Genomic DNA, 20,506 nt, shown 5'->3' with positions numbered 1-20,506 from the left:
AGTGTAGGCTCAGGAAACATATATATTGTGTTGTTATGTTCCTTGCTGCTTTTGAAAGTGAAATCTCTAAACTCAGTGAATCTATAATCTATAAAAATCAAGTAATATGGCAGGGGACTGAGACTGGAGTTATGAGAATATTGAGTAGTCTGGGAATTGCTAGAGCAAGAAAGGGATCAAGGAAAATAAACTCAACATTAATATTTGTGTGGCTGTTAAAAGCATCATAGTAACTTTATATGTGTCAATGTCTTTCATTTGGTAAATCTAACAAACTAGTTTCTAAGAAACTGTCAACCTTTTTAAAAATTAAATTAATTCAACATTTTCCAAAATATTCAACATATTTAAAGTTAATTCTGTTAAAATTTTTTTATTCTGTTTTTTTAAGTTGAAATATCCTTTCATGAATACACAACCAGGTGTAAAGAGAAATTCACTGGAATAGCTAAAAACTAATTCAAATATAGCCAATAAAATCTAAGTAGCAGAAATTCAGAAACAAAAAGTAAAAAATTCAAAAACCAGAAAACCTACACACTTTAATAACCTGGTAGGGTGTGGCATGGGATTTTTTCCTACTCTGTAACATCTAAAGCATTAGCTGATTTGTATGAGGCGTAACAAAACCTCATTCAACAGAAGGACCACTGGTGCTCCCTGCAGCTATTGATATGGTTGAAATGATGGTTTGTGAACTATATACTAAGCAACTTCAAATAGTTGCACTTGCAGATAATCCTAGTGGAAAGGAAATTGTTCATGTGTCTTAAGACCTTTTGAAATCAATCATTTAAGAAAATTAAATCTTCCTATTACATTCTAGCAAGGAGTCAGAGGCTCATTCGATTACATATGATATAATATCTTGTTGAAACTGCTGTTAGAAAAAGATTTGTTACTCCTCAAAACCTATTGATGGATAGTGTCACTTGAGGATAAATTTTCAATAAAACTGAAGGATTTTTATAGGAAAATGTTAGAATATGGAAGAATTCATATTGGATTCTTCATTGGGCAGGACTCAATTGAACAGAATTCATGTCTACAAATGCCATAAAACAGAGCTTTCTAGCAATTTGGGACACAATGAATGCTTCACAGACAACCACTTCTATTGAGAAATATGACTAAGTATCTACATACCATTTAGAAGATGTTTACAAGAGTAATTGGCCTTATTTTAAAAAAAACAGTTCATTAGAAGGAAAGCTTTTTTCAAAACCACATGACAAGATATAGGGTACTTCTATATTATTCTGAGAAATTCTGGCTTTCTTTTGCCAAAGTCCTTAGAAGAGTGTTTGAAGGCAAAGAAGAAATTACCATTTTTCTTAAAGATCATGAAGCTTTTAAAATTTTATATAAAAATTCCCTCTTCAAACTTGCATATTGGTTGGATAACTTTGAAAATCTTAGTGCTCTAAATAAAACTGAGTACTCTAAATACATCAGTGAAAGAGTTTCCTCTATTTTTTTGGAAAAGTGGGAGACTACAGATATGGAATATTGCATATACTGTGAGACTCATCAATTACTCCTACTGTTTTTCCCTCTTTTTTAATTCTTTGGTAGAAGACTTGGGTTTATGAGGAATGAATGGGAGAAGCATGCATATGGAAATGAAGGTGATGTCAAAATAAAATATAGCAATAAAATTTAAAATTTAAAAATGATGATAGATTCATATTCTGTTCTGGAAATATAAAAATGACTAAAAAATCTGGAGCTATAGGTAATATATATATATATATACATACATACATACATACATACATACATACATACATACATATATATAATTTTCCCAATTTTAAAAAAAGCTCTGCAAATGAAGCAGATTATAAAGACCTAGGTAGGAAATGGCAAACCACTCTTGTATCTTTGCCAAGAAAACCCCAAGTGGCATCACAAAGAGTCAGACATGTCTGAACAACAAAAAATTAATTATTTGACCAGTCTACAGAAGAAATGTGCATCAAACCCCTTACAGTTCTAAATTGATGAACTTGTATGTGCTGATCTACAGAAAAGTGCCACCTTCCCTCTTTTCAACACTCCCACTGGTTAAACGAGGCAGCTGTCTCCTTCACCTCTCTACCTCTACTCCAAGACCATTCCCTGTTAAATCAGCAGAGAAAAAGGCAAGGAGAAAGAGGGGTGTATCCAGTGGTCGCTGGAATTCCTATCTCCAACTGACTATGGTATCAATATTTATATACTCACTAACTGGCTTAATATTGATCACCAGCTCAACTAGCTAGTGACTGAGAATTCCTATCCTACTCCACTGAATCAACATTTAAAAATGTCAGGTGACAGTCTCAGGATGTCACGTATGCCCTGCTATGCCAAATCTCCATGGTTTAATTAACAGATGTGTTTGACGTCATCTCTGAGACCATTACTTAGTGGCTAACTTGGGGATGGGGTTACTTTTGGGTGGTACCTTAATGTTTCCAAATGTCCTATGAGACTATTGTCCTGTAATTTAGTCAGTACAGTTACCCTTCCACATCGCAAGTTTTGATATATTACAGGTCAGCACAAGAAATTAAATGGGAATTTTGGGGTATGGGGGTGGGGATTTTGTAGATAACACTCAAATGCCAGCAGATGACACAGAGTTTAGAAATGCATAGATGCATAAAATATTATTTATCTTCTTATAAAATATGAACATACTTTACCTTTTAATACCATAATAATTCAGGCTTCTCTGATATGAAGGGAGAGCCAAAATTTTTATGTGGATTTTGCAGATCATGGGGGTACTCTGTCCCTAATCCTCATGACATGTGTAAAGAATTAATTGTTATTTGAGGTTTTTATGCCTCAGTGTGCACTGGCCCAGGGCTCCGCAAACCCCATGGTGTTCCACTCACTGGTTGTAGCTGTTGCCATGGCACTGGCACCTCACATCATCACCACTCGCCGACGCCTACATGGGCCTGGCAAAATTATAATGATTGGAAGCCTAGTGAGGACAGTCATGTGACTGTCAGAGTGGCCAGACAATTGGTTTGGGGCTGTGTAGGGTTTCGAGGAAATGGGGAGAAGTCGCCATTCTAGCTGGAATCTGGAAGGCAACAGGAGTTCTGTGTATTCTCAGCTGATTCCTGAGTGGTGGTATTTCTTCAGGTTGTATAATTTCCCTTTCTCCATTTTATTTCCTTTCCATTGATCCTACTGATCCTGTTTGTGTTTGGTTTTTTTTTAAGTTCGTTCTTGTTAAAATAAATCCTTTTCTGTTTTGAGGGAGGCTGCTGGTCTCCTTCCTTGCCCCAATATTGTGGAGAGCCACTTAGCTAACACTCCCGAATTAAATATAGGTCCCCACACATGGAAGGAATAACCATACTTTGACCTCCCCATATACATTTATAAAATTCTAATTTGTATTATATTTATCTATGCACATGTTTAATCAAGTCTACTAGGTATGCCATAGAAAGAAATTGGCGTAATTGACATGATCGTAGGATTGGAGTCAGGAAGACGTGGGTTCATATCCTGTCTCTCACATATAGTGTGACCATAGGTGAATTATTTAAATCTCTATGTTCCTCAGGAACTACCTAGGATTAACCACTTATATCCCTTCATTCTTGTCTTCTCATCCTAGGAGACATTTGTCCATGTCCTTCTGTTAGACCCCACACGGAGTCTCCTTAATGTGCTAGGTGGTTGGCATCTTCATTGTCATCATCATTGTCATCTTCTCCTCCTCCTCCTTCTTCTGTTGTTGTTCTGCCTTCTAGATCTCTGGACATTATTAATGAATTCAGCTATATAACTGTTCTACCTTCATTAGCAGTTGCTTCTCTTTGACAATATTCTTTAATACTTCTAACAGGGACCAGTCCATGGTACATGAGTTCTGTCTATATAAAGAGAGATATGTGTACTAGATTAGTGCTGAAGGATTTGTACTCTATGATGATGAAGCAAGCCCTTAGACCCTGGTGATTTATATATTCAGAGGGTGAAGCAATCTCCTTATTGGTCCCTAGGTCCCTGTGACAGGTGCAGGAAGCAGAGCTAAGCCAAAAAGGATCAACCACTCAGGAGGAATGAATGAATAAGAAATGAATGAAAAAGTATCATTTATTAAATATTTACTCTGTGCCAAGCAAGGTCCTAAGTGCAGGGGACGCAAATAGAAACAGTAAGATAGTTCTTGCTCTCAAGGAGATCACACCCCTAATAGGGGTGATAACACACAAGAAATTCAGACATGGGGGAAGATGATAAGGTCTGGAGGTCCTATAGTTGCAGGGGAGAGTCAGCTACCAAGGCACTGGAGTCAAGATCATCAATAGGTCAGATGACAGTGGCAGAGGTCTTCAGGTTTTAAGGGCAGGGAAGATGATAATGCCTAACAGTCCTCCATCGGACTAATCCGTGAGTCAATACATATTTTTTATTCACCTACTACATGTCAGGCACTGTGCTAAGCCATTTGGTACAAGGTAAGGCAAAAAGAAATCAGCAGCTCCTAAAAGTTCTGGTCTTCCCAGGGTCTGAGGAGAAAGAGTTACCTACTCAAAAGGCTTTAAAGAAGAAATAATTTCCTCTATCACTTTCTCTTTTTCTGTCTGTCAAACATGACAGAACTTTTCAAGCTTCTTCCTCATATTTTTTTTGATTGGTGGCATAATTCCTTTCCCCCAACTATTCCTCCCCAAGCATCTCTAAAGGCTTCTCACACATGTAACTGGGAGAGTATGTTATAAAGGTGCATCTGAAAATAGACTTCAAGCATGTGGCTACTTTTTCTGCTCTGTGCATTTGTTCCCCACCCACCCACCCCAAGCACAGGTAACTAAACAGCAATCCTGAGACAGGTGTTTTCTAACCATGCCTGCAACCTCAAGAGTTCAAGAGGTTGGACAGTGAATGGGTCTGGATCTTGGTTACCTATAAGGAAATGATCTCTGAAACAATTTTGCAGAGTAGTTGACCAACAAAAGGATGATGACTTGCTAGAAGACATAAACATTGGATGAATTGCTCAAACTATACAGATTTGAGAAAAAAGTAAAAAGCAAGTTCAGCATGCCCCAAAAGTGCTGCACGTTTTAATATTTTAAGTAAGAGTCTCCTTGGAGAGCATAAGAGATGATATGGAATATTGTTTAGTATGTTAAGTATTTGATGATGCATACTTATGAGCCTTTTGTGTTTTGAGCATTTCTTTTGTGGTAGAAAAAATAAATAACTTTCCCATATCTGAAGCCAATGGACATTGATTACTTTTCTAAAAGTGACCCAGTTGGTACCTCTTGGAGAGAACTTTGAATAAGTTTTAAGAGATTTTTCCTGAGGCTCTCAGATAGGAGCAAAATTATCTAGAAAATGTGAGAAGGGCCCTTTCTTTAGGGGGAAGCTAGGTGGCACAGTGGATAGAGCACTGGCCCTGGAGGACCTGAGTTCAAATCCGGCCTCAGACACTTAACACTTACTAGATGGGTGACGCCGAGCAATTCACTTAACGCCAATGGCCTCACAAAAAAAGGAAAAAAAAAAATATATATATATATAAAGAAGGGCCCTCTCTTTAGAAGTCATGTTCCCAAGGACTGAAACTTGTGTGTATAGTGTGAGCCCAGAGCTGGGAGGGCCCTGACAGGGAGAGAATCTCCCAATACAAGACTTTTCACCTGCTTCTAATCTACAATTCTTAATTAATAATATGCTGCAACATCTCTATATCTACCATGCATCTTTCCATGACTCTTTCAGTTACCTGCAACTTTAATTCTTCAAAGACTGTGTAATTTATCTCATGCTGAACAGTCTTATAGTATGAGTACAAGAATTATGTTGTTTTAAAAATATGGCTATTGGGGCAGCTAGGTGGCGCAGCGGATAAAGCACTGGCCCTGGATTCAGGAGTACCTGAGTTCAAATCCGGCCTCAGACACTTGACACGTACTAGCTGTGTGACCCTGGGCAAGTCACTAACCCCATTGCCCCGCAAAAAAAAAAAAAAATGGGCTTTTATTTCAAGAAGAAGTTTAGAGATTATTTTTCATTAGTTTTATAAAAAAAAATTCTAAATCCTTTTCCTATTCTTGAATTCTGCATCTACTCCCTTGTATCACCTGACAAGAATATATATTTCTTGATGACCCAGCATCCAACTAGATATTATATAGACATTTTTCATCCACTTTCCTTCCCCTGTGGATAGTTGAAATATTTTGGAGTGATATTGGGTCTCATTTAGAAGGTATAAGGGGCAGCTAGGTGGTGTAGTGGATAAAGCACGAGCCCTGGAATCAGGAGAACCTGAGTTGAAATCCAGCCTTGAGATACTTGACACTTACTAGCTGTGTGACCCTAGGGCAAGTCACTTAACCCCCAAGGCCCTGCAAAAAACAAAAAAGAAACAAAACAAACAAAATAACCCTCTCTATATTTGGGCAGCTAGGTGGCGTAGTGGATAGAGCACTGGCCCTTGGAGTCAAGAGTACCCTGAGTTCCAATCTGGTCCTCAGACACTTAACAGTTACTAGCTGTGTGACCCTGGGTAAGTCACTTAACCCCAATTGCCTCACTAAAAAAAATAATAATAATTTAAAAAAAAGTTATATAGTATCCCAGCTTGATACTGACCCATATGCCTTCTTTCAAAATCATAGAATCATAGATTTAGTGTTAAAAGGACCCTATAGATAGATAAGTAGATAGAGTATTGGACCTGAAATCAGAAAAAACCTGAGTTTGAATCTGCCACAGATACTTACTAGCTGTTTGAACCCTGGCAAATCACTTAACCTCTGTCTGCCACAATTTCCTCAAGTACAAACTGAGGATAATAATACCTTCCAGAGGAAGACGAGAGTAAAATTCAGAAAGTGCTTAGCACAGAGTCTGGCATATAGTAGGTACTCAATAAATGCTTGTTTAAAAGATGCCCTCTTTTTATACATGAAAGAATTAGAAAGTAGAAAGGTTAAATGACTTGTACATAGTGAGTGATAGATTCAGAGTTTGAATCAAGTTTTACAGACTCCAAATTCTGTACCTTTTCTACTCATCTTGACAGTCATAATTGATTAGAAGGTATAGAGAATTCAAGACCTCACCATCTTAATTGTTTGTTAGCTATAAAAGAGCATTTGATTTGCTAGTCACCTTAAAGGCTCTCTTCTAAAAATATTTCTCAAATGTATATATTTAAAACATATAAGATTCTGAAAGATGTAACGCCAAATATATTTTATATAGTTTTCTTCTGATCATGAATATGAAACAAGGCATAAAATATGAAAATTGTTATTCATCCTTCATTTTCAAAGACCAATGACATCAAGGGATAATGTCTTGACTTATATCTGAATTGGATTTAAGTGAGGCAGAGTTGTACAAAGTCTTCAGCCTCACTCTCTTTTCTGGTCATCAAAGTCCAATGGCAAAACAAAGTCAAGATGATAGCCTAGGATGTGGTGAACAACCTTAGTGCCTTTGATATCTTACAAAGTTCTCAGTATTCCAAAGCCCCTGCTTCAGCTGCCTCTATGACCATTGGAACAAATTGTTTGCATCTGCCCATTCTGGAAGTCTTCACATGCTTAGGGTATATATATCCCCCTACCACACTGAAAGGTGTGAGGCCTAATCAGTTACATTCAAATTGGTTTAAACTATCTACCAAGACAATTTGACCAGGGTGTGGTCATTGTAGATGCTACAGCTTCTTGGAACTACAAGTGAGAGTTGGATGACAGGACACCAAAGGTGTATGAAAAGGACTCAGCAAGCCATCATAACAGAGGTATTCATTCCCCCTAAACACCTCAGAGCCCCAAAACATGGAAATTCATGTTCACCATAAACATTGACCACAGTTATAGAGGACATCTAGCACAGAGTCGATATAGAAGAGGGATTACTTATATATGATTAGATCCTCCATAAAATCCTATTTATGGATAACATCCTGCTAATTGCATCATGTCCCAGAACATTGCAGAACATCCTAAATGAGTGGGTGTTTAATAATGAATGAATGAACGGGCAGTTCTTTGTAAGGCACACTCTTGTTTAGGCCAACAAATGTTTCAAAACAGAATTTTAAAAAAAAGAACTGTAATGAATGAATTCATTAATAATTATTCTGCCTTCTTTGACATTAGCCAAAGTTTAGCTTTTAGCCAAAATATATACAAATGGATACCTAGCTAGAAAGATAAATAGATATAATCTTTATGTATAATGAAGCAATGCCTCCCTTTTTTATTTTTCTAACTTTCCTGAGCGGGCTTCTTTCTAGCTTTTCACTTGAGTTAAGCAAGCTATTGAATAATTTTACTCTAAGGAACTGAGGCTGCTTTACAAAACAATTACCTCAATAATCCTCCCCAAATCCAGTGAGGTAGGAAGGAATACATTTGTTTAGGGAAAAAAGGAAATATTATAAACTGGGTATTTAGCTGGAGTTTTATCTGTTAGGGTAGCCTTAGGTTATACATTTCATTCTGCCCTGAGGCTGGAAAAATGGTGCTCTTAGACAAGACATACAAAGAAAATAAAAGGATTTGAGAGATTTCCATGTAAAACACCCTGTTTCTATTTATCCAAGGTTCAAATACTGGGATGATTAACTGAAAAGCTGCAGCTGACCATAACTCTCATGGGTATATTTAGGCCAGCAGATGATTTTATGGAAATCAGAATTCAAACTATTTAGGTCCTTGTTTATTAATCTCAACATTTTAAATTACAGCTGGAGGAAGGCAGGCATATTTCAGCTAGCCAGCCCTGAAAACCTTTCTTGACAGGCATCCTTGCCAGCGGGAGGGGAAATCGTTGCCTAGCACTGAGATTATCCAAGAGCAGATCAGCACATAAAGGCAGGAAACACAGAAAGGCAAAGCTGCCAGGGTGCACTGAAAACCTCCTGCTGGAAGCAACGTTATCAATTAAATGACTGCTTTCTTAAGGGATCGATCCAGGTTTAAGGAAAGATGCTTTTTGCCACTGCTTATGTAATTGACCAGAAAGCATGCTAAAGAAATGTATGTAATTGGCCGAGAAGCATTCTAACAAGCAAAAGAGCAAGCAACATATTCTGTGACTATATAAGCCCTTATCTGCTCCACTGAAAAACAAAACAAATCTTCTTTTAAATAGCATATTACCCTCTGGACTCACTTGAATTCTGCATAGAAAAAGAAGTAACTACTTAAATTAGGGCATTTCACCTGTTTAATGAAAATTAATTCACACTGTAAGTCAATGGACAGGCATTTATTAAGTACCTACTATGAATTTTCAAGGCATTTATATTCCAAAAGTGAGATAGCAAGTTCATAAATAAGAATATATAAAATAAATACAAGATAATTTTTTGAAGGAGGAAGGAATATCAGGAAAGGTTTCAGATAGAATGTGACTGTTGAGCAGAGTTTTGAAGGAAAGGAGATATTCTTAGGAAAAACAAATGAAACAGTTCTTCTCCTGGAGAAACTTACATTCATCCAATTCAGAGAAACAGTACATATACATATAAGTATATCCCAAATACAGACTAAGTATATACAAAGCTGGTTGTTGGTTGTTGGTCTTCATGCTAGAAGAAGACTAAAATGACATCACTATTTCAGAGTTGAGGTACAGTGTGTCCAACTGGTTGATCAGATCAACATATCTCCATTCTAAATGTGCATACAGACTATTTGTGCCTGACTTGTGGTAGAGTTTCTGAGCTTGTACTGAAAATACAAGGTAGTTTAAAATGGGAGCACTACTGGCTGAATGATTAATGAAATATAATAAATTCCATTGGGGGTGGTTCTAAATGTTTTCTCCCTCCTCAAATATTTCAAGAATTCTATGTTGTTTTCTCCTTTCCTAAACTCAACATGAATTTTTATCTTTGGATATGTTACATTCTTATCAAATCACATTTCCCCAACATTAGATGCCAAGCTTGGTAAAGGCAGGAATTATGTCATTTTTTATCTTTCTATTCCCTGGATCTAGCACCATGCTTATACATGATCAGTCCTTCTAACAAATGTTTTCTGGATTGAATTAAATTCACTTTTTTTTTCAGAGATGAAGGAAACATAAATCCACCAATTTCATATCCACTCTATACAGTTTTCTTACCCTGTACTTTTAAGAGTAAGGAATGGGTATAATTTAAAGTAATACAATTTTTTGCTTGTGGTAGGACTATCTTCTAGATTCCCCTGCCATGTATGCTGAGCTACTTAATTTTCCTTAAAATATTTTGAAGCTGTTCTCAAAACTCAATTGGCACAGGGGACTAAAGGCTCAGGTGATAGGCAGTTGCTAGTTTTTTTTGTTTGTTTGTTTGTTTTTAGTGAGGCAATTGGGGTTAAGTGACTTGCCCAGGGTCACACAGCTAGTGTCAAGTGTCTGAGGCCGGATTTGAACTCAGGTACTCCTGACTCCAGGGCCGGTGCTCTATCCACTGCGCCATCTAGCTGCCCCAGTTGCTGTTTTTTTAAGTGAAAAAAATCAAGAGAAACTCTAGTTCCTCCCTGTTATTTGGCCACTGTACCACCATGAACAAATCAGAAGCAGGGGGAATGACTCAAATAAATCAACACATTTTTCTCTCTGAATGTCCTTCTTGAATTTATTTCCCAGGCTGTGGAGGAGCATATCTACTTTGGTTAAGTGTTAGATGGACTAAAAGTGTTTTCTTTTGTTCTGTAATGGAATTTATTAATTTGATCATTAACAATGCTATGCTAAGGTTTAGTAAAAATACAGCAATTCAAACAGTTAAAGAATAGAATCCAGGTTTCCAGACCAGAGTCCAGAATCCAGCTTTCTAGACCAGAGTCCAGAATCCAGTTTTCCAGACCAGAATCCAGTTTCCTCCTGATGACATGTTACCACTTCAAGAAGACAAGAGAACTCAGAGACTTTATATGAACTGTTTTGCTTTATTAGTTTTTACTATCTCCTTTCTGTTATAATATACACTATCTGTAACATGTACTCTCTGCAGAGGCTCTCCCTTTGCAAGACTAATGTCAAAGTGTCGGTTCATGAGGAAAAAAAAAAAATCGCCCCTCTGGACAGAACTTTCCTCTCTTCCTTTTCTATATTGTTGTTCACATATTATTAGTTAGCAATAGTTATTATATTATTTTTATTGTTCTGTCAAGGAAATATTTTGTTTCTTGAGGAACAAAAGGGGGGAATGTGGTAAAAAGTTTTAACAGTCAGTTAGATAATGGAGAGATGCCAGGTTTTTTTAGGACCACCCTTTTGGGGAGGAGACCAACAGCATGAGCTACGCACACCAGTCCGCCTGCAACGCACACCAGATTGCCTGCTGAGCACTCGACTTCTGGGGTGCGAGCTTAAAAGGCAAGGAGAGAATGGAAGTGGGGCCTGGCTGCACTGCACAGGCAGACGTTGACTGGGGTTTGACTCGGCCCAGCTCTCAGTTAATAGCACGCGCTTGACTCGGTCTCTCTCCCCAGAGGTGGCCTTCGGCTTTTGGTGAGTTTTATACGGAATATAGACTAAGCCTAGACTTAAGACGATTTGTATTGTATTTCTACTTTCCTATCCTTCTAATCAACATCACCTTGTGACTACCATCCAATAAAAGCTCTATCTAGAAAACCAGAAGCTTCTTCCATTTACTAGTCTGGGAGATAAATTAAGGGAAAGGTTAAGTAGGGGAGATTTATGATGTAACATCCAATTTTAATCTCACAGTTCTCATCTCAAACTTAAACTACTAGAGAACTGGCTTAGTAAATTCTGGCCTTTAGCACTAGTTTGATGAAAAATCAATTTGATTTTTAATTATATTTTTCCTAAATGATGAATAAATAACTATGGAACTCCATCAAAAATAGTTGAGTGATATTAATTATTTAGATGGTTTTTGAGGAGATGAAGAGCAGACAATGACACTTTCAATCCATATCCTCTCCTCAAATTTCTCAGCTTTATCACACATTCTCTCCTTCTTTCCTCCTAAAGTCAGAACGGATATGCCAGCTTCTTAATTAGGATAAAATATTTAATTTTCCTCTTTCCTCTCACCTCCTCTAGGAACTTATTCCAGCAATCAGTCCCTCTCCCTTTGACCATGCCCTCTCCACTGACTACTTACCATCTGCCTACAAACATTAGCTTATCTCCTTTATCCTTAAAAAATTAATTGGTCATCCTACACAAAGCTAACATTCATGAGTTAAAACAATTATTATGTACTAATTATATTAATTACTAATTATATGGCAGGTATTGGGAAAACATGTTGTTCTTTGTTCTTTTTTCTCCAGGAGGACCCTGACATTGAGGTAATGTCATGATTTGCAGTGAATTGGATTTAATGGAAGGCTGTGCAAAGTCACCAACCGCACTCTGTCCTCCGGAGCCATCTGGGTCCAGTGGCAAGGTATGTATCAGGAAGACTGGAGATGGCCCTGGATGTTTAAAACAATTGGGATTAAGTGACTTGCTCAAGGTCACACAACTAGTAAGTGTCTGAGGTGAGATTTGAATTCAGGCCCTACTTCAGGGCCAGTGCTCCATCCACTTCGCCACCTAGCTTCCAAAGGAAACATCAAAAAGCAAGAGAGCCCATAGAAGCTTATGTTCTAATACCAGAAAACATCACCTCTCAGGGAGTTATGGCCAGGAAAGTATTTTGGTCTGAGAAATTACATACATGATCAATTCAGTCATAGGTAAATTGGGCAATTGCTTGATTATTTTCTTTCTCAGAATGTTCAGGTTGATTTTATTATTGTTCCTGGTGCAAAAGGTGGAAAGTACAGCTGGTGTAATGATTGGAATGACACCACCTGCTGGAGACTTACTGTAGGAAAGCTCCAATATGAGGAGAGTGCCTCTGAGGGCAGGACCATGTGGCTTTCTTTGGTGTCAGGAAGTGACTTTGGCTTGTGGGAGGAAGAAGGGGGAGGCTGGCGCTCTGACTCGCTCTCTTTTTCCTGAGGTCTCTGGTGGAGAAGGGAACTAGAAATGCGCTCTCCCTTTAATAGATAGATGAATCTAGGCCTTTCTCTCTCTCTTTACCAAATACTTATTCTCCTTAATAAATGCTTAAAAGTCTAACTCTTGCTAAAGCTTATAATTTATTGACAACCACTCATTAGATATTTTAGAGAGTAAAGCTAGAATTTTAGCCCTTACACTGGGAAAGGAAGAAGAATATGGTACATATGTGATGGCATGGTAGTAAGGTGGTCATATCATATACTGGAGGATCTGGAAATGCCTAGGATCCCCTCCCTAGCCACCATTCCCTGCTTCTTCAGATCTATCAATATCAATACCATTCTTCTGTTTAACCTATCCCATAGTACCCCGCCCTTTCATAAGATTCATCGTTACTTAACAAATGGTTTTTCACAGTAGATATGTATACTACCTCTAGAAATTATTTTGTAGACAAATACATCCTGTTTTCAAGGTCTTAGTTTGCATAAACTTCAAGTTTTAAAGCTATTGAATTTTGCTACTACTAAATTGTCTTCTATTTTTTGCATTTTTAAATTCCAAATCTATCACTGTCTCTACATCTTTTTTTTTTTTTTTTTTTAGTGAGGTAATTGGGGTTAAGCGACTTGCCCAGGGTCACACAGCTAGTAAGTGTTAAGTGTCTGAGGCCGGATTTGAACTCAGGTACTCCTGACTCCAGGGCTGGTGCTCTATCCACTGTGCCACCTAGCTACCCCTGTCTCTACATCTTAATAGAAATTGTCCATCATGTATTAGGTATTCTATCTTGTCACTGGTTTTTAATTTGGTATTTAAAGCTCTGGTTTTTGGCCTCATTTCTGTTTTTGTTTTGTTTTTTGTTTTGTTTTGTATTCGTGGGGCAAGGGGTGTTAAGTGACTTGCCCAGGGTCACACAGCTAGTAAGTGTCAAGTGTCTGAGGCTGGATTTGAACTCAGGTACTCCTGAATCCAGGGCTGGTGTTTATCTACTGTGCCACCTAGCTGCCCCCTAGGCCTGATTTTTAACATAATATCTTCTAATAAATGGTACATTTATCTTTCCAATTCTGAGATTTCTTGATATTATTCCATGATCTCTGGGGATTCTACACAACTCATTTTTTTCAGGAGTGTTTTTTTAGTTTTCCTTTACGTTATTTGTTTGATGTTTTATCTCCTCTCTAAATTTGATGAGAATTCTGTCTTTATGAGTCTTTATTCATTTAACCTGCTTAGGACCTAGGCTTTAACTCCCCATAGTATTTAGCACAGTGGCTGGGACATAATAGGTGCTTAATAAATGTTTATTGACTGACTCTGCCTTTCAATCTCTCTCTGTCTCTTAATCTGTTTCTTTATCTCCAAATATATATGTATATGGATATAAATATGTAAGTATATAATAGCACATAATAATTAAATGGAGTTGCTTTAGCTTTCTCTGCTACCCACATTTATATAGTGTGAATATGTGCTAGAAACTGTGCTAAATGCTTTATAATTATTATCTCATTTGATCCTCACAACTACCCTGGGATGTAGGTGCTATTATTATTTCCATTTTAAAGATTAGGGAACTGAGGCAAACAGAGGCAAAACAATTTACCCACAGTCACAGGGCTAGTAAAGTCTCTGAGGTCAGATTTGAACTCAAGTCTTCTTGACTCTATCATTGTGCCATCTAGCTCCCTCATACAAACACGCAAATATATAAGATACATATATAATATATTACATACATATATGCAAATATACACATATTCCCTTAATTTTTTTCCTTACTTCCAAAATGTTTGACTAGGGCTCCATAGTTTCATTCTGTCCCTTTAGTAGACTTGCTCCACTGCTGAACAAACTCCCCAAGACCAATTATCCTCAGCATTCTCATATTGAGGGATTTCAGAACCCAGTGGTCTCCTTATCTAGACTAAACTCTTTGAGGAAAGAATTAATTACGGATGGATTTCCAGTACCCTTACCCATGGGCATGGAAGTCTCAAAGTTTTTTATTTTTTTTCCCCTCTAAATAACTTTACATTGTTTGCCTTCTGCTACCTCGCCCCAAGGTGTACTTCTATACTGGGATCAGTCAGAATCTTCTGAGTCTTGTGAGGTGAGGGTAGGGTTCAGAATGAATCACTGACATGAGAGGACTGGTCACTGACCCACACAGCTGGACTTTTATTTTAATGTTTTTGTTTTTGTAGGGCAATGAGGGTTAAGTGACTTGCCCAGGGTCACACAGCTAGTTAGGTGTCAAGTGTCTAAGGCTGGATTTGAACTCATGTCCTCCTGAATCCAAGGCCAACGCTTTATCCACTGTGCCACCTAGTTGCCCCCACTGGACTTTTCTATGAGGATGGCTATGCTGGCAGCATCTGGAATGTGGCATGCATGGGTTATTGAGCAGAAGTTCTAGTTTTAGTAATTTAAAATATTACTCTTTTTCTAGTACATATTTAACAAAAAACAACTACTTTATCATCTTTCAACCATATGATCACTCTGGTTTCATTTATAGCAATTTCTTAAATAGTAAATTCAAATACTGATCAGTGGACATGGATCTATTATATTTTGCATATATTTCGTGTCTGTACATTTCAACTTTTTTTCAGTGGAGTTTTGCATAATTAAATAATTTTCAAAATTCAAATTTCCTGTTAAATATTATCATTCTCATTTTCTACATTGAAAAAACTGATAAAGAAAATGGATGAAATATTGCTGTTTTAAAATTGGGTTATCATCTTATGTGACTACTGTGACTCACATTACAGTATGAGATATTAATGATGTATGAATTCTCCCCATATACTTAAGTGATGGACTAAGCTCCTGAATGGGATTGGATCCAATTATTTATAATTTTCTGAAACTGCTGATATAAATCTCCATTTAGGAGTTTCCTTCCTTATTAGAACAATTAAGTGATGCTTTGTTGTAACCACATTTATTTATATTTTACGGGTTTTTTTTAAACATAATGATTTTGAACATTGTTTACATACTAAAAAATAAAATAAAACTTTTTTTCCTTCTGCTTTGTAACTTTTGCAAGAAGCCTTACTGGACTTTGCCCATCTCAACCCCCACCAACAATATAAAATAATGGTAGTTTCTTCCCAAATAATTATTTTAAAAAATATTTATTTTTTTTAAATTTTTCTCAATTGCATTTAAAGATATTTTTTGATTTTCAAATCTTTCTCCCACCCCCACTTCTTTCTTCCCTCCCCACTCCCAGAGCCAGTAAGTAATTTGATATAGGTTATACATTATAGTCATGTTAAACATATTTCCACATTAAGCAGAACAAAAGGAAAGAAAAAATGCAAGAAAAAACAAACAAGAACAATAACAAAAAAATAAACAACAAAAGTGAAAATAGTATGTTTCAGTCTGCATTCAAATTCCATAGTTCTTTTTTCTGAATGTGGAGAGCATTTTCCACCATAAGTCTTTTGGCACTGTCTTGGATCATTGCATTGTGAGGAAGAGCCAAGTCCATCACAGCTGATCATCACAAAATATTATTGATACTGTATACAATGTTCTCTTGGTTCTGGTCATTTCACTCAGCATCAATTCATATAAGCCTTTCCAGGTTTTTCTGAAATCCCTCTCCTTCTCATTTCTTTTGGCACAATAGTATTCCATTGCATTCATATAGCACAACTTGTTCAGCCATTCCCCAATTGATAGGCATCTCCTCAATTTCCAATTATTTGCTACCACAAAAAGAGCAGCTATAAATATTTTTGTACATGTGGGTCCTTTTCCCTTTTCCACAATCTCTTTGGGATACAGAACTAGTAGTGGTATTGCTGGGTCAAACAGTATTCAGTTTTAAAGACTTTTGGGCATGGTTCCAAAATTGCTCTCCAGAATGGTTGGATCAATTCACAGTGCCACCAACAGTGCATTAGTGTTCCAAACTAAAATCATTCTTAGGAAAATTACTGGGAATCAAACTGAGAAAACCACTTACCCTGAGATAATATTTGTCCTCCCAGTATATCTTCCTTAGGCCTATTATGAGAAACTACTCAATATAATTTGCCCATAAAGATAATAGCCTACAGTTTCTAAAGTGATCAAGGATTTAAAAAATATGCCAAGGTTGCCTAAAATGACCAAAACTGAGTTCCAAAAGAGGGGTCATAAACTCAACCACAGGAAACTACCCTCACGAACAATTCCTCACAATATTTCCCACCCCAATCAAAAAGGATTCTTTACTGATGAGAGACATCAGAAAATGGGCTTTTACTTTTTGCTGGGTAGGTGATTTTTGGTTGTAATCCCAGTTCCTTTGCCCTCTGGAATATCATATTCTATGCCCTCTGGTCCTTTAATGTAGAAGCTGCTAGATCTTGTGTTATCTTGACTATAGCTCCACAGTATTTGAATTACTTTTTTCTAGCTGCTTGCAATATTTTCTCCTTGACCTGGGATCTCTGGAATTTGGTTATAATATTCCTGGAAATTTTCCTTTTGGGATCTCTTACTGGAGGTGAATGGTGGATCCTTTTAATGTCTATTTTACCTTCTGCTTCTAGAATATCAGTGCAATTTTCCTTGACAATTTATGGAAGCTGCTCTCTAAGCCCTTATTTTTATCATGGTTTTCAGGTAGTCCAATGATTTTCAAATTATCTTCTGGATCTATTTTCCAGGTCAGCTTGTTTTCCAAGGAGATATTTCACATTGCCCTCTATTTTTTTTATTCATTTGGATTTGCTTTACTGTATTTTGATTTCATTAAAGTCATTAGCTTTATTTGCTCTATCCTAATTCTTAAGCAATGCTTTCTTCAGAGAGTTTATGTACCTCCTTTTCCATTTGGCCAATTGGCTTTTCATGCTCTTGACTTTTTTTTCATGATCCTCCTGCATCACTCTCATTTCTATTTCAATTTTTTCCTCTATCTCTCTTACTTTTTCCCTATACCTCTCTACTTTATCTTCAAAGTCCGTTTTGAGGTCTTCCATGGCTTGAGACTAATTAATATTTTTCGTGGAAGCTTGGATGTAGGAGCTTTGACTTTGTATTATCTACTTCGAGGGTGTAATTGATCTACCTTGTAACCAAAGAAACTTTGATGGTTTGCTGAATTTTTCTGCCTGTTAATCTGGCCACCTATTCTTGGCTTTTAACTCCTTCTTAATGTGAGCACTGCTTCCAAGATGCACTTTCCCAAGCTACAAGGGGTCAAAGGTGATAGAATTAGTCTTGTTCTCAACTGCCTGGCCTGTAAGTAACCATGGCCTGCTTCTCTTTAACCTGGAAGCAGAAATCTGATTGAAATCTGATTCTCTATGGTTGAAAGCTTGCATGCCTGTGCCCCTTCCCCTACTTGGCCTCTGTCACTTAATTCCACTTCCTGGGAAACATGCTCTGCCTCTGCTCCTACAGAGACCCCCATTATTTCCCCCCGGGCAACCACTGGACCCCCTCACCAGTCTGTGACCCAAAATTCAGAAGAAGTAGCTGATGCTGAAGATTCTGAGGGCTCTGGAGGCATAGCCGGCCTGGGGCTGGATCTGTGCTGCATGCTGAGCTCCTCTTTCTCCCTGAACAGCAAACGATCCCTGCCACCTATTTAAGCCATCTTTGGCTGGAAAATAGTTTCACTCTGTCTTTTTGTGGGTTTTACTTCTCCAGAGTTGTTTCATGGCATTTTTAGAGGTATGTGGATGAATTTATCAGGAGCACTAAGAGTCACAGCCTTTCCTCTACCATCTTGGTTCCACCTCTGGCTTTTACTTTTTATTTAAAAAAATAAATTTAAACTCAAATAAAAATCAGTTCCACCAAAGATTTCACTACTACCTGCTCTCCACAGATGTGGGAACCAATAAAGAATAAAGACATTCCACAACTTGGAGGAACACCAGAGGCAGATGCTTTCTAGAACTACTCTCTAACATTTCTATCTAGCTTTATTAGGATCCTCAATAAATGCTACTTGAAATGCAAGATACGTATTTGATTTGGTTTTTCACTTTTTAGTGCAACAGACTAATACTTTTCAAGGATAGTGAAGTACTTTGAGTCCATTCCATATGAGAACAAGTTGTAAAAAAACAACAGATGTTAGAACATAGATCAGAAGTTTAGAGAAAAAATACTATCTTTAAGCATTTAAAAATGATTTTAAAGTATTTTTCAAGACTGGACCTGAAAGGAGGAATTAGACTCATCCTTCTTAGCTCCAGAGGTCAATGGCGTAGAAGCTACAAACAATAGGCTCAATATCAGGGAAAATCTTCTTAACAGTACAATTGTCCAAAAGTTAATCAGTTGTCTACTGGATTAAAGAAAAGACTGGAACCATTTACCTAGAATGTTATAGTGGGAATTTCTTTGGGTTAATGATGCAAGAATTGTCTTTTTGTTAAGCTATCTAGGCTGTGACACAAGAAACTCCATCTTGACCAGTAATTGACCCACCTTACAAATTAGGAAGTTCCTATGTACCCCAATAACTGGCTTAGTCAGCTACATTTAGGCAAAGGATACAAGATTCTTCTCTTAATCAATTTAGCAAAAATTATGTAATCTTTTTTATTGAATGTTAGCAAACCTTCTTAATCCACAATGCCCTTATGCTTAATAAGGGATTGGAGGAAGAGGTCACAGTCCAGACCATTCACTAATTTCCCTAATTCCCCCCTCCCACTCCCATCCTTGTGAATTTGGTCAGCAACAACAATCAGATATGAGAAACAGAGACCCAGAGTTCTGGGCTCAGTTAATGTTAAACATCCCACAATATGCATAAGCCAACCACTTATGTGCTGTGGAAATGTAGGTTGAGGAGCTACATACTTTCTTGGCTGTGAGTGATAAACTACTTTACTTATTATTCTTTAAGCAATTACATTTCTTTTCAGTATCCACAATCTAAACGTACAAAGGGTTGGAATCGATGGTGTCTGGCAGTAACTACTCCAAATCTTACCAATTATAGTTCTGTGTTTCGGTGATAACTATCATTTCGGAAAACTTATGCTGTGGTTGTTCAGTCATGCCCAACTCTTCATGACCCTTTTTTTGTTTTTTCATGGCAAAGATACTAAGAAAAACCTTTCCATCCTCTGGAATTATTCCCTGAAACACAGGGAATAAAATGTCAGTGATTCAATGGTTTATTTGGAACCCAAACTAAGGTTACCAAAATCTTGGTCCAGTTCTCTGATCAACAGCAGAAAGTCATATCACTAGAATAATAAGGCAGGCTGTTTATTTTCTCTTATTTACTATTTTAACAAGGCCATATTTCATTCATTAATGTGCAAGTAGGAAGGAAAACATTAGAGAACTGAAAAACACATTTAAAATTCAAAGTAATGTATTTTGGTTGTACTTCTTGTATACTTTGGAATACATGAAGGATATGTGATTCTGTCAACATAGAGGATTTTCCAGAAGGAAATTACTTCCCCTGAAGTAGATTGCACCTGGAACTTAGTAGATAAGACCTAGAGGCACAAAGAGGAGCCCAGACTCCAGACTAGATCTCCAT

The sequence above is a fragment of the Dromiciops gliroides genome, chromosome 4 (genome assembly GCF_019393635.1).
Source record: "Dromiciops gliroides isolate mDroGli1 chromosome 4, mDroGli1.pri, whole genome shotgun sequence".
NCBI lineage: Eukaryota > Metazoa > Chordata > Mammalia > Microbiotheria > Microbiotheriidae > Dromiciops > Dromiciops gliroides.
Note: the sequence above shows the minus strand (reverse complement) of the source record.